This window comes from Antechinus flavipes, chromosome 5 (assembly GCF_016432865.1).
Source record: "Antechinus flavipes isolate AdamAnt ecotype Samford, QLD, Australia chromosome 5, AdamAnt_v2, whole genome shotgun sequence".
NCBI classification, from domain to species: Eukaryota; Metazoa; Chordata; class Mammalia; order Dasyuromorphia; family Dasyuridae; genus Antechinus; species Antechinus flavipes.
In genome coordinates, this window is record NC_067402.1 from 112175348 (window position 1) to 112187648 (window position 12301).

At 38.7% G+C, this 12301-nt stretch overlaps 1 pseudogene; it reads left to right on the forward strand.

Moving 5' to 3' along the window:
- Positions 1-11007: 11007 nt before the first annotated feature.
- On the forward strand, positions 11008-11892 carry LOC127538613 (mitochondrial carrier homolog 1-like; annotated as a pseudogene).
- The last annotated feature ends 409 nt before the right edge of the window (positions 11893-12301 follow it).

Sequence of the window (12301 nt, forward strand, 5' to 3'; positions counted from 1 at the left end):
ACATTGAGCACTGTATAACTCTTGATAGAGTTTGGACCTAATACTTGGACCTAAAAAAGAGATGAAGAAATATACGTTCTTATTTGCAGAGATAGGTGCTGTGAGTATGGTTAATATGTAGATTAACTTTGCTCTCTCTTTCTCTTTTTTTTTTCCTTCTTTATATGAATCACTTACTGGCAAGGAGATGGAGAAAGAATGCATTCAAGAAATGAAGGTGATGGAAAAAAGATATCAATAAAAAATTTTAATCTAAAGAGGTCATCTAGATTAGAATGGGTCTGAATAGTTTTAAAAATAGAAAAATCCCTAAAAATGCTGTTAAAGCAATCCCTATCATGGTTCTTTTCTGGTTACTAATAATAACTCTCATTTATACAATGCTTTATGGACAATAAAATGCTTTCTTTGCTACAACTCTATGAATGGATAATGGATAATGTTTTAATATCACCATTTTACAGCTGAAGAAACTGAAGCTCAAGTTATGATTTGCTCAATTAAGAGAAGTCATTAAGTGTCAGGGACTTTATTCAAATACAAATCTTTTGACTGAATCCATTGCTCTGCCTCCCATGTCAAAATCCAACTCTGGAAGTTTTCATTGAACTCTACTGTTAGGAACCTTGATGCTTCTCAATCTACTTTCAAGACCCACAGAGTAAAGACTATCCCCTACTTTTTATCCTGATCACTGCCCTCATTAGCAAAGCCAATGATCCTCTCCAGAGACTCTATTTATATCTCTCCATGTCCCCAGTCAAAATCCACTCCGGTACTTAGCTTCACAGTGACCAAAAACAATCTGCTCGACCACACTCTTGAATTTGACCTTAATGTTTAAGTCTTTGCAACCCAAACTGGTGACTGAGACTTTGGATGTCCAGATAACAGTACTTTTTAAAAATAAAATCATGGAGATGAAACACAAACTTCTAAATCCATCCCTTGGTACAGGTGAGAGAAGGCAGAACCGTGGGCTGGATGAGCCATCACTGATGTTTTTCATTACAAAATAAGATGAATAAAAGCATCACCTAATAGAAGGTCCTTGAAGATGATTCAGCCTTGCCTAAGCTCTCAAGAACGAGCCAGTCACAGCTAGAAAGCAGAACCTGTTGCAAACAGAGATATTCCAAGCTTCTATTCCATAGACAGCTATACCCATTCATGGCCAGTAGGGAGCTGTATCCTACCTACACCATGTAGCAGATTTTCTGCCCTTTTACATAAAGTATTCAAGGGAGGCTGTGGATCAATTTCTGGCACAGTATCAGTCTTCTTTCTCACCGCTGGTGTCACATAACTGTAGCTTGTCTTTCTAGTCTGGATTCTGATGCTTTGGTTCTTGATCTTTGCCCAGGTTCTTGATCTCTGCTTCCTAACAACTCTTGGCTATGATATTCACTACCAGTGTCCACCTCAGCCCCAGACTGCCCATCCCTTGCCCATCCCCAGCAAGCTCCATGTTCTGGGTCCTGATGTTTGCCTGCTCCCCATCTAATAACCTTGGCATGCCTTAGCTTTCCCATGCTAGCTCCTTTTACTGATTTTAAATCCTATTTTTTATCCCTAGGTCAGCACTGAAATAGATAGTGAACCTGGATGAGCATACTGACTTCAACGAAGCAAATGATAAGAATGACAACATAACAACAAAAGTCAAAATTGAATGCTACGAGATTGCAGTGACTAAGCTTGGCCCTAAACCCTCTTAATTTCAATGCTTTCCTTATTTCCTATATGTCCTATATAGAGTTTACTTTGTGTCTATTTATTTACCTGTTATCTTCCCAATTGGATTATATAGTCCTTAAGGGTAAGAACTGTCTTTTGTGTCTTTTTATACTCTCAGCAGTTGGTGCAATGTCTGGCATACAGCAGGTACTTTATAAATATTTATTGATTGATTGAGAAACAGGAAGGTGAACTTTTTTCTACTTCTCTAATTTAATTTTTCTATTTGATTATTATAAACTTCACAAACATCAATAAACACATTTTTTTTTCCTTTTCAAAGAACAGAAAAGAGAACTGAATATAAAATTGTGTACCTTCTTTATGTATGTACTGTTTCTGGGCTTGGGGAAGGGTTTTGCATATTTCAGTTTTAACATGGTAGTTCCAATACTTCTCTCTGCTTTCTTATATCCCCTTCTGCTTTTTCTTCTGTTTTTTTTTTAATGATTAAGTAGTATTCTTTTCTTTGTTTTCTTATTTTTTAGTGTCATTATTATTCCTTTAATTTCTTCCTAGTTCTACACACACACACACACACACACACACACACACACACACACACACACCATTAATAAAGTTCTTCCCTATAATAAATAAGTGTAGCAATACAAAATAAATGCACACTCTGGCCATATTTGAAACTTTACAACTTATCCCAGAGCTCTAGTCTACTGGTATCAAACTCAAATAAAAACAGGGGCTACTAAACTATATATAAGGATCCCCTGAATTATATCTTAAGTTTGAAAAACCACATGCTTATTTATTTCTTTTTATCAGTACAGCAACATATTAAAAGCAGATAGGAACTTAAAAAAAAAAAGGAATTGTTTTTTTAAATGCAAAATTCCACACTTTGGAGCGCTTTGGACTATATGTGATCTTTGGGCTATATGTTAGACACTTCTATTCTAGTCCATGATCTCCAAGCCAGAAAGTGAGAAACATATCTTTTCACTGGCTTTCTGAAGTGGTGATTGGTCATTGCATTGATCATAGTTATTACTTTTCCACCATTTTAATCACTGTATTACTTGTTCTACTTCTCCCCTCATCACTTTGCTTCAGTTCATACATGTCCAGATTTCGATGAATCTGCGACTTTCATTATTTCTTACAATATATGTTCCATTATATTTATATACCATAATTTGCTTAGCTGTTCCTGAATTGATGGGTACTCACTTTATTTCCATTTCTTTCTGAAACAAAAAAAAGTTGTTGTAAATAATTTCAGACATATTCTTTTCTCTAATCTCTTTGGAATATAAGCATTGTAATGGTATCATTGGATCAAAGAGTATATACAATTTAGTTATTTGAGAGATATAGCTTTCAATTACTTTCTAGAATAGTTGGACCTCTTCACAACTCTACCAAAAGTACAATAATAGCCATCCAACAATTATCATTTTCCCCTTTTTGTATTTATAAAATTTATGGAGGTGAGGTAAAACTTCAGAGTTTCTTAGAGTTTCCTTTCTCTTATTATTAGTGATTGGGAATATTTTTAATATGACTTAATAACTTGCCTTTATCTTTTGAAAACTATTTCTTCATATTCTTTGTCCATTTATCTATCAAGAATTGTTTTTAATTCTTCTATATTTGTATCAGTTCTTTATATATTTTGGATACTAGATTGTTCTTAAACACATTTGTTACAAGGATTTTCCCCAATTAATTATTTCCCTCCTAATTTTTATTGCACTGATCTTATTTATGCAAAGCTTCTTCAATTTTCTGTAATCAGAATCATTCATTTTATCTCCTATGATCCTCTCTGCCTCTGGTCAAAAAAATCTCCCCATATCTATAGTAGTTAAAAGTATCTTGTTTCCTTCTCCTTAATTTGTTTATGCTATGATATTTTATGGCAAGGTCTTATATTCATTTGGCGCCTATTAAGGTAATCTAATTCTATTTTTTTCCACACCATTTTCTACTTTTACCACAGTTTTTTGTCAACTAAGTGAGTCTTACCCCAAACAGATGAAGCTCTCAGATTTATCAAATACTATGCTACTGTGCTCATTTGGTTTTTCATACCTACTCTGTTCTGTTTCTCTACTTTGCAGAAGTGAGGGATTATGGCTATGGAAGGATATAGATAGATAGATAGATAAATAGATAGATAGATAGATATAGATTTAAACATTTTTGATATATTGATTAGTTTTACTGAACTTTAATCTCTTCTTTTTTTATGTTTTACCATAAGGAATGTCTCTTCAGGAAGGGGAAGAGAGTACATTAGAAAATGTAATGATATTTTAAAAAATCAATAAAATATTCATTTTTAAAGAATAAAAGAGTTGTGGTATAAGAAGAAAAAGAGTCTAAAATGAACAAAACCGACCCCTCAAAGTTTTTAATAGAGCTCTAAAAATCTATTTAAAAGATGTTGAAAAAAATATCAAAGGTGAGAAGTGACTAGAGCAAAAATTTTAGAGGTTAAATAAAGAATTCCATTGAGAACCAAAGGGATGAAGATGAATGATGTCATAGGAAGAAGGGTGATGGAAAAAAGATACAGACTTTGTTTGCACATAAAATCAAAGATCCATCCTCAATCTTTTATTTCACTCTCAACCATATTTTATCTGTCTTTGACCTCAAAGGAAAGAGAAATATTTTCTTACTAACCTCAAATCTTAATTTCATTCATTATGTTAATTTCTCTGTAATTTTCATTCATTATCCTTAATTCTTTTCTCTGGTGACAAAGGAAAAGTAAATCTAATCTCTCTTTCATGTAGCAACCTGTTGGACACAGTCATTTTGTAAATGGGAATTAGGATCACTTCTTAGTCCTACATGCCTAATGTATTCCTAGATTACCTAGCATCTAATCTATTACCTAGATTACAACCTTAATTCTGAGATAAATGGGGCCTTGAATAAAGTGCTGGGCTTGGAATTAGGAAGGCCTGATTTCAAGCCTCTGACACTTAGTAGCTGTGTGACCCCCAGCAAATCACTTGATCTCTGTCCATTTCCATTTCCCCTCAGCTGTAAAATGGAGACCATAATAAAATCTACTTCACAGTGCTGATGGGGATCAAATGAAGTATTATTTGTAAAGCACACAGTACAATTTCTCAAATATAGTAGGTGCTTTTATTGTTGGTGTTGTTCAGTTGTTTCAGTCATTTCCAACTCTTCTTGATCCCATTTGGAGGTTTTCTTGGCAAAGATGTTGGAGTAGTTAGTCATTTTCTTTTCCAGCTAATTTTACAAATGAGGAAAATTGAGGCAAACAGAGTTAAGTGACTTGCCCAGGGTCATATAGCTAGTAAGTGTCTGAGACCAGTCTTCCTGACTCCAGGCCCAGTAACCTAACAGTCCCCCCTAGTTGGTGTTTAATAAATGTTTATTCATTTTCCTTTCCTAGTCTAACATTTCCAGTTCCTTCAACAGATCCTCAGTTTGCTTGGTTTTAAGTCTCCTCACCATGTCCATCCTCTTTTTCTGGACGTTCTCATTTATCAATGTCTTTCCTAAAATGTAGTACTCCATATTGAACACAGTATTGCAACTAGATTCTAACCAGGGGAGTATAATCAGACTACCACCTCCCTCATTCTGGATACTCTACTTCTACTATTATGGCCTGAGATTACATTAACTTTTCTGGTTGCTATATCACTCTGTTGATTCAGGTTGAATTCACTCTGCACTAAAACCTCTGAGACTTTTCCACCCCACAAATAAAATATACTAGTTAGTTATTAATCCTGTACTTAAGTATTTGATTTAAAAATTAAGTACTATTAAAGAAGAAAAAGAAAAAGAAAGAAAAAATAAAATACCATAAAAAATACAAAAAAAAAAAAAAAGAAAGAAAGAAAAATCTTCATTGCGGGATTTGTGAGTTCTCCAAGAGGAACTTGTAGCTAACAGTTGAATAAGGAGAGGGTTTTTTTCTCCCTGCAATAGTGGGTATTATGAATGATTCAGAGAAGACTTTGACTAGGAGAGACACCATCAGAATTCAAGAAATCCCAGAATGGAAAAGATCTCTGGAGCTCAGTTTTTTCACCCTTAAAATAAGATGATTAGACTAGACCCCTTTCAGATACAAATCTATGATCCCCTGACCCTATGAGATTCTTTATGCTAGGCCCCTGTTTGACCCTGTAAAATACTTTTTGTATGATGACTTGAGAACTGGAGTTCCTATGATTTACCAAGGGCAGCTAGGTGGCTCAGTGGATATAGGACATCTTCTTTAGAGCTAGAATGATTCATCTTCCTGAGGTCAAATCTGGCCTGAAACACTTACTATCTGTGTGACTCTGACCAAGTCATTTCACCATTTGCCTCAGTTTTCTAATCTGTAAAATGAGCTGGAGAAGGAAACAGCAAACCAGTCTAATAACTTTGCCAAGAAAACCCCAAATGGGAACACAAAGAATTGGACGTGACTGAAAAATGATATACAACTATAACACAAGGCTTTATTGAGTTCCCCATCAGGGAAGTCTCAGTGAAAGAGGCAAAGCCTCCTTGAATGAACAGTTCACAAAATTTATATAGGTTTCAGGGAATGAGGAACAGGGTAGAGGGGACAGGGCAAAAGCTGGTTTGCCAAGATCCCTGTCCCTGGAGCTTAAGGCTGATCTGGAGCCATAATCCTTTTCCCCAATATCAGGTTTAGGAGTTTTTGCATAACAAAATACAAGGGCTAGGCTATTTTTCAGACCAGGCTGCATGGGAGAATTACCATGGCTTGTCCTCTTTGGGTTATTTACATTGCAAGCACTAGTGGGAGAACACAGACACATATGTGTAAACAAAGTGGAGGAGCTCTGGATGCTCAGGCACCTCTGACCTGAGGTTTACATGAAGGAAGGCTCTGTTCTCAGTTTTTCCACTCCCAGTCTAACAGCTCAATCTCCTCAGCTCCCCAAAACGGATCCCCTAGCTCCCCACAATAAGCCAACCTCCATATGCTTTTAGATGCCTAACCAGCATTATTCTGATGTATTTGGCCCGTCTCTGAACAAAGATAAAAAGACAAACTTATTTTGGATTAATGAGTGGCCTCCACTAATTACAACATAAAAGAATGGGCACCTCTCACCTAACTGCCTTTGCCAGCATCCGTGCAGCGTGGCCAGAACGCAGCCTGCCAGTTGGCTGGCCAGAGCTGGAGAGAGGAAGCCGGAGAGCCATTCCTGGCTCCAGAAGGCCAGCTCCCTGTGGGCACTTTGCCCCGGTGGGTCCAGGAGCTACCACATGGTATGAGCTGACCCTGGGCTCTATCAGAAACTCAAATTTCCCTCAAACTCAGATCCGTCCAAAACTGTCAGTGTTCTCCACTCTCCTGCCCTCCTTGCTGCCCCATGTCTCTTGACCTCTTGGAAAACAGAGGGGCAGACATTCATCCTCCCCATTCACCATATGGAAAAGGCACAGACATGAAATGCACCAGTCCAAGGAAATATGGGTATGCATTATATGGAATCTCAACTTTTTTTTAAATCATCCTTCATGTATTTGAATTACATGCTTCCCTGTATTGTGCTCTGATTGTTTCACATAGGTATACTTTGTCTCTCAAATAAGATTATGAAAACAATGCTGTAGACTTCATGTGTATCCCTTACAGGGATCCTCAAACTATGGCCCGTGGGCCAGAGGCAGCAGCTGAGGACGTTTATCCCCCTCACCCAGGGCTATAAAGTTTCTTTATTTAAAGGCCCACAAAACAAAGGTTTCGTTTTTACTATAGTCTGGCCCTCCAACAGTCTGAGGGACAGTAAACTGGCCCCTATTTAAAAAGTTTGAGGACCCCTGCCGGCTTATAATATATAACACAATAGTGAGCATAGAATAGTAATAAAAGGATAATTAGAAGTAGCTAGGAGATGTACCAGATAGAGCTCTGGACCTGGAAGCAAGAAGTCTTGACTTCAAATCCAGCCTCAGATACTCACTAGCCATGTGACCCAAGGCAAGTCACTTACTCTCTGTACACCTCAGCTTCTTCATCTGTAAAATGAGGATAATAATTGTTCCTGCTTCCAGGAGTACTGTAAAGATCAAATTTAATAATATTTGTAAAGTTTTTTTAATAAGCCTTAAAAAGCTACATAAGTGCTATTATTCTATTATTTCTAACTATTGGTAATGATGATGATGATCTCTTATGTGTGTATACCTCTTTATAGTTTATAAATCATCTTTGCTGAGGAGTCTGTGAATAACCCTGGAATATAAACTTGGCAAGGTACTAATTATCCCCACCTCAGAAAGGTTAAGTCACTTATAATAGCTATCATTTATGTACAAATGTCATCTCATTTCATCCTCATCACAAATCTGGGAAATAGGGGCTTTTATTATCCCCCTTTGAGAGATGAAGACCCTGAAGCTGAGCAAAGTGACATGATTGACACTGGGGCAGTATTTGAACTCAGGTTTTTCCTATCTCCAAGTTGCAGTCTACCTGTCCATACCCATGGCCCACAGGTGGCCACTGTTGCTGTCGCTGCACTGTCATGAGCATCAAATGAGCTAACATACATAAAGCACTTTGCAGATCTTAATGTCTATGTGAATTCTAGCTAGTATCCTGACCCTCTCTTAGCACTGGCTCCATTCTACCTCTCTGTAAGTATTAATTGAACTAAACCGATCCTTTAAGATTTCCCATTTGGCATTTTTGTGCCTTAGATTTACCATCTTTGCCCTGGCTTGAAGAGGACTCAGTGTGTGGATGAATAGTGCCTCCTGACCAGGTGAGTTTTCATGTTCTAAACACTGCCCCAGGATTTAAGTGGGGCTCCCAGAGAGAGAGCCCGAGCCTGCAGAAGTCAGGAGATTCACAAGATTGAGTGTCCAGCCTCAGCACAGACCCGAGTGTGAATCGTGATTCTGGTGGGTAGCACTTCACTTAGCCCGTCAGAGCTAGAGTTTCTACATTTGGAAAATCAAAATGGTTAAGACTTTCATGACCTCCCTCAAGGAGCTATTGTGAGGAAAGGTGCTTTGTAGACCTGGACTCATTATATATGTGAGTTAACACTACAATCATCACCAGGTAAGAATACATAGATAATAAGGCTATTTGGAAAAGTGAAGGGGGCAGAAGGTGGGGTATACTTCTACAGAAGGGAAAGAGAATTACGGAACACACAGGAGCCAATGAAGGAATTTTCCTTCCCTCTATTACTAAGAGGACATTCTGAACCTTGGGATCTTAGGGGTCCCCAAAAGATGATGAAGGTTATCCTTGCCAAGAGAGGGATTTGGCGAAGGAGGAGTGAGATCTTAGGGGTCTGTAAAATGCTGTGAAAGGATAGGGAGGTGGAAGGGACTAGAGGATGAGAGAAAGGAATGGAGTTAGAGTCAGGAAAAGCGATAAGGAGGAAAGAATTAGAAGGAAAAGAGGAAGGGTAAAAAAAGGAATGAAAAAAGGGAGGAAGAAAGACTGCTGAAAATGTTTCTCTCTTCTCATTACTGATTTATGCTGCAAGTCCCCTTATAAGGGCTGACCATGAGTCCATGGGGAGGTGCCACACCCTGCATGTTAAAATGTACCTCAGAGTTTTCTGAAGCAACAGTGCCTCTCTGTGGTCTCAGAGCAGAGACCCTTTTAGGTCCCTATTTAAGTGACATCGCCTGACTTCAGAGCTGGGCTCTTTGCCAATATATCCCACAATGTATATCCCATTCTAGTTCACTTTTTCAATTCCAAAGGACATTCTCCTTATTGAGTCCTTCTCCCATCTTTGCCCCCAGTAACCCCGTGCCCAAACCTTATCCCCCAGATGCCACCAGGACTTCCCTTTCCCAAGATGATAAACCCTAAGAACCCCTTGGTCTTTCCATCTGCAGAGCTACTGCACCCTAAGGACCATTAAGCCTTTCCATCTGTTCTGCAGCTGAACCCTCCCATGTATGGTGTCTCTCCTAATTATAACACAAGCTCTTTGAGCACAAGGATTGTCTCACTTTTTCTATTTGTATTCCTAGCACACAGTAAAGATTTAATAAATGCTTTTTCCATCTAAGAGAAATAGGTTACATTGGTTATTTCTGTTTTATATGTAGGGAAATTCAGGCATAGCAGGCAGTGAACTCACCTAAAAGACAAAAAGAACCCAGAAATTCTTTCCCCCAACCCTGGTTCTTATAACTGAAGGAAAATCCCTCTGGTGCCCAGAAGAATAAATGAGCTTCTAGTTTCTAACTCTGAGTCTTGGGGATAGTTTCTATGGGGATGAGAAATTAAAGTTAAGAAAAAAAGCTCTCTGTCCTCATTTCTCTCTAACACAAGCCTGGAGCTGGTTCTTGTGTATTCTACCTTCAGTTAATCAGCATCTGACACCAACTCTGTAACGTGCCTTTAGACCAGGGCTCTAAGTAAGACTGGGTGGAGAGTTGAAAGAGACAATGAATCTTCCATCACCTCCTAAAATAAGAAGTAATGCAGGATGGCCATGAACTGCTGCATCCCAGGACCAGTCTTTGTCATTAAAGGGGATCTCTGGAGGAGACTGTACTAGCTAGTATCGGACCCCCAGTCTCCTCTTTTGTACAGAGGCAATTGTCAGGTCTTCATTCAACTGTCTGAGAAATGAAGAGCTATGGTTCCCTCTCCTTCCACTACAGACAGCTAGGTGGTACAAGGGATAGAGTATAAGACCTGGAGTCAGGCGCATCTAAGTTCAACTTGACATTAGATGCTCACTAGCTGTGTGAGCCTCTCTCTCGCTCTCTGCCTAAATTTCCATATTTTTAATAATAGCACCTACCTCCAAGGGTTATTGTGAGGATCAAATGGGATAATAAATAGAATGTACCTGGCACATTATAGGTACTATTAGAAATATAGATAGATAGATAGATGATGGATGGATAGATAGATGGATAGATGGATGGATGGATGGATAGATAGAGATAGATAGATGGATAGATAGATAGAATGGATAGATGGATGGATAGATGGATGGATAGATAGATAGATAGATAGATGATGGATGGATAGATGGATGGATGGATGGATGGATAGATGCATGGATGGATAGATAGATAGATAGATAGATGTTAGCTATTATTATTATTTAAGCTCTGAATATCAAAGGAGGCAACAGCTAGAGAAGTTGAGCTGGGAATAGAATCTGGGGGCTGTTGCCCTGAAGCTCCCCAGCTTTCCTCCTCGGTTGTGGAGATAGAGTCCTTGAAAGTTCTGGTAGCCCTGGTTACTGAGGATACCTCTGTAATCATGAAGGCTCTGTCCTGTCATTGAGGGTCTACATGATAGAACTGAGCCATCTATTCTTCTATGTGAAGCTGCTCATCCAATTTGGGTGTGATCTATTGTCTCTACCTGTTAGAGACCAAGATCCTGGGGAGAAAGATCTCATACTTGTCCAATTTCTTCATCTAGGCCAGACATATTACAAATGGATGAGAAGAAGGGAGTGTTCTGAGGTCTGAGTCCAAGGCTTATGATTAGTGCTCTCTCCACCGCATCCCAGGGCAAATGAAAACCCTTCCCTTGGGATGAAGGAGAGCATGTAACCAACAATGATTGAAGAAATCATTGAGAAAAGTGATGAAAAAAACTCCCCATGAGATGGTGATTCCGTGTGGGTACAGAGGGCTCTCTCCCCCTTGGACATTATCTCAGAGTACTGTATAGTCCAGTTCATGGGCCAAGAGGCCAAATACAAGATGACAAATCCCAACAAGGCTTTGAATATGCTCCACTCAGTGGTGTGCTCAAATGGGAAAGATTCTCAAAAAATAAGGGCTATTAGGGTACTTTGTGGGCTTGATACCCCTCCTCCTAGGAGATGTGGTCTTCTTGTGGAGCTGTGACCTTTTTAAGTCACTTCAACAAGGTCCACCTGGTAGACCACAGTTTCAGGCAAGCATCGGCAGTTTGGAGTTATACCAAGTTGGATTGGGGATATCACTGAGCATGTTTTCCTACTCTTTCCTCTTGGTTAGTTACCTCATGACTGAGAGCAGTCTTGACTGAGAACTGCAGGTTGCTGGTGGACCTCCTTCCCTATTCCCTTCTGTTCAAGTCCTAGATTTCATTGTTGGAGATATCTGAGCATGAAGGGTCAGCTTTCCCAGGGATCAAGTCTGTTTTTCTACCAAATCTCAGCATCAAGCCTATTCATCAATTAAATCAGAATAAATACATCATCTCTGCCCAGTCTCAGTAAGGGCCTGATCACTGGGCTACCTTCTAAGAGAAATAAATGTATAATGCAGTGGGATTTGAGTGTTTTTTAAGAAAGATTGAAGGAGATAATAAAAAGTACTTTCCACATAGTAGGTGTTTAATAAGATACTTTCTTCCTTCCCTAAGCACCACCTGTTAAAAATGAATTTCATGAACTAGTAGGATACTTGAGCTTCCTGGCAAGCTGAGAATAAAATCAGAGACCTACTTACCATGTGTTTCTGAAAAATGAATGACTGACAGAGAGAGAGAAAGAAACAGACAGAGAGAGAGACAGACACAGAGAGAGAGAGACAGAGAAAGAAACAGACAGACAGAGAGACATAGAGAGAGAGAGAGAGACAGAGAGAG